This window comes from Aquarana catesbeiana, linkage group LG13, assembly GCF_042186555.1.
Source record: "Aquarana catesbeiana isolate 2022-GZ linkage group LG13, ASM4218655v1, whole genome shotgun sequence".
NCBI lineage: Eukaryota > Metazoa > Chordata > Amphibia > Anura > Ranidae > Aquarana > Aquarana catesbeiana.
The window spans coordinates 31,763,923-31,767,192 of NC_133336.1; the positions used below are offsets into that span (position 1 = coordinate 31,763,923).

The 3,270-nt window shown below is 41.3% G+C and overlaps 1 protein-coding gene across 2 annotated transcripts in view; it reads right to left on the bottom strand.

The window, feature by feature from the left end:
- POMT2 (protein O-mannosyltransferase 2) overlaps positions 1 to 3,270 on the bottom strand; it is a 52,345-nt gene that overhangs the window by 48,823 nt on the left and 252 nt on the right. The window lies entirely within an intron of this gene.

Here is a 3,270-nt window from a genome sequence, read left to right on the forward strand (position 1 = left end):
TGTGTGCATGTAAATCACCAGGGTATGTAAACTTTTGATCAGGGTCATTTGGGTAGTTTCTGTTGTGATTATGATTTAAAAAGAGTAAACACAGTTGATTGATAATAAATGGCTTCAGCCAAACACTAACCATGAGTGAAAGAAATGTTTTTGTGTTATCATTCATACTCTCTGAAAAACAGGCAAGAAATCAAATTCTGCCAGGGTATGTAAACTTAGGAGCACAACTGTATAGAAAGCCCATCTATAAAAATTATGTCTATTACTGTAGAGACACGCATTAATGAGTCTGGCATTTTTATGATGTTACTACTGTGATACCACTATGTTGCCATGTCAATATGCTATTATACTACTATGTATTATGTTATGGAATTAAAGTTTCCTTGTTTTACTGTATTATATTGTATGTATTTTGTCACTATGCAATATATATGGTCACAATTATGGTTTATCCACCAGACATCATTGTGCTGTGTTGCCTCCGTGGCTGCATGTTTCATATAAAGTCCCAAACCTTGCTCTCATATACCTCAAATGCCGGCTGGAAGTTAGAAACGGTCGATGGTTAGGGCCAGATGGAGGTAAGGCATGGTTAGAAATGGTCGGACGGTCGGCGGTTGAGGGACGGACGGTCAGCGGTTGAGGGACGGACGGACGGAGGTTGAACGGACGGACAGACAGACAGACGGACGGTCGGAGGTTGAACGGACGGACGGACAGTCGGTCGGAGGTTGAACGGACGGACGGACGGTCAGAGTTGGAGGTTGAGGGACAGACAGTTGGAGGTTGAGGGACAGACAGAGATTAGGGGTCAGTCAGTATTATGTTCAGAGTTTAGGAAAGATTAGTGGTGGGTAACGGTCATAAGTTAGTAGGGGTCTGTGGTTGGAATGTCAGTGGTTAGTAAAAGTAATGATCTACTGATTACCAACTATACAGACCTGATCACAGATGTGGAAATACGGGGCAATTTAGGTAAATATCACACAAATAGGAAACATAAGGGGAATACAAAGACAGTGAATTTCAAAAGAGCCAACTTCCCTAAACTACAAACCTTGCTAGAAGGCATAAATTGGGATAAAATCTTAGGAACAAAAGAACACAGAGGAGAGAAGGGGTTACTTTAAGAGCATATTAAATAAGGGCATTAGCCAATGCATCCCATTGGGTAATAAATCTAAAAGAGCGAACAAAAGTCCTGGATGGCTTAACTCCAATGTAAGAATGCATATAAAAGCAAAGGAGAAGGTCTTCAAAAAACAGAAGGTTGAGGGATCATCATCAGCATTATAAAAGAATACGAGAAATGTAAGGGTGCAATAAGGACAGCTAAGATAGAACATGAAAGACACAGAGAAGGAGAAAAAAAAATTCTTTAAGTATGTAAAACAGTAAAAAAGGAGGACAGACCATATTGGCCCTATAAAGAATGAGGAAGGACATCTGGTTACAAAGGATGGGAAGATGGCAAAGGTATTGAATTTATTCTTCTCCTCAGTCTTCACAAGTGAATCGGGGGGCTTCAGTAACCAAAACTGCAATGTTTATCCTCATGACACAACACAGGAAGCACCTCCATGGTTAACAGAGGACAGAATTAAAATTAGACTTGAGAAACTTAACATTAATAATTAATAATAATAAATTAATAGATCACCGGGACCACATGGCTTGCACCTGAGGGTAGCACCAATATTTAAAAATGGGGCCCAAAATACATCCCTGGGAATTACAGACCAGTTAGCCTAACATCAATAGTATGTAAACTCTTGGAGGGGATGATAAGGAACTATATACAAGATTTTAGTAATAAGAACGATATCATTAGCAGTAATCAGCATGGATTCATGAAGAATCGTTCTTGTCAAACCAATCTACTAACCTTCTATGAGGAGGTGAGTTGCCATCTAGATAAAGGAAGGCCCGTAGACGTGGTGTATCTGGATTTTGCAAAAGCATTTGACACAGTTCCCCATAAACATTTACTGTACAAAATAAGGTGCGTTGGCATGGACCATAGGGTGAGTACATGGATTGAAAACTGGCTACAAGGGCGAGTTCAGAGGGTGGTGATAAATGGGGAGTACTCAGAATGGTCGGGGGTGGGTATTGGGGTTCCCCAGGGTTCTGTGCTGGGACCAATCCTATTTAATTTGTTCATAAACGACCTGGAGGATGAGGTAAACAGTTCAATCTCTGTATTTGCAGACGATACTAAGCTAAGCAGGGCAATAACTTCTCCGCAGGATGTGGAAATCTTGCAAAAAGATCTGAACAAATGAATGGGGTGGGCGACTACATGGCAAATGAGGTTCAATGTAGAAAAATGTAAATTAATGCATTTGGGTGGCAAAAATATGAATGTAATCTATACACTGGGGGGAGAACCTCTGGGGGAATCTAGGATGGAAAAGGACCTGGGGGTCCTAGTAGATGATAGGCTCAGCAATGCCAAGCTGCTGCTAACAAAGCAAACAGAATATTGGCATTAAAAAGGGGATCAACTCCAGAGATAAAACGATAATTCTCCCGCTCTACAAGACTCTGGTCCGGCCGCACCTGGAGTATGCTGTCCAGTTCTGAGCACCAGTCCTCAGGAAGGATGTACTGGAAATGGAGCGAGTACAAAGAAGGACAACAAAGCTAATAAAGGGTCTGGAGGATATTAGTTATGAGGAAAGGTTGCGAGCACTGAACTTATTCTCTCTGGAGAAGAGACGCTTGAGAGGGGATATGATTTCAATTTACAAATACCGGACTGGTGACCCCACAATAGGGATAAAACTTTTTCGCGGAAGGGAGTTTAACAAGACACGTGGCCACTCATTAAAATTAGAAGAAAAGAGGTTTAACCTTAATCTACATAGAGGGTTCTTTACTGTAAGAGCGGCAAGGATGTGGAATTCCCTTCCACAGGCGGTGGTCTCAGCGGGGAGCATTGATAGCTTCAAGAAACTATTAGATAATCACCTGAATGACCGCAACATACAGGGATATGTAATGTAATACTGACATATAATCACACACATAGGTTGGACTTGTATGTAAATCTATGTAATGAGTGGTTAGTAATAGTAATGGGTGGTTAATAATAGTAATGGGTGGTTAGTAATAGTAATGGGTGGTTATGGAAGTCAGTGGTTAGTAATAAGTGTAGATATATGAGGAGTGTTCAGAGATTGCCTGCACTCCATAATGAAGTGTTAGCGCCCCCAGGCGGCGATGCTCGGTGGTTAGCAGTGCTCAGTGGTTAGTAACGCTCAC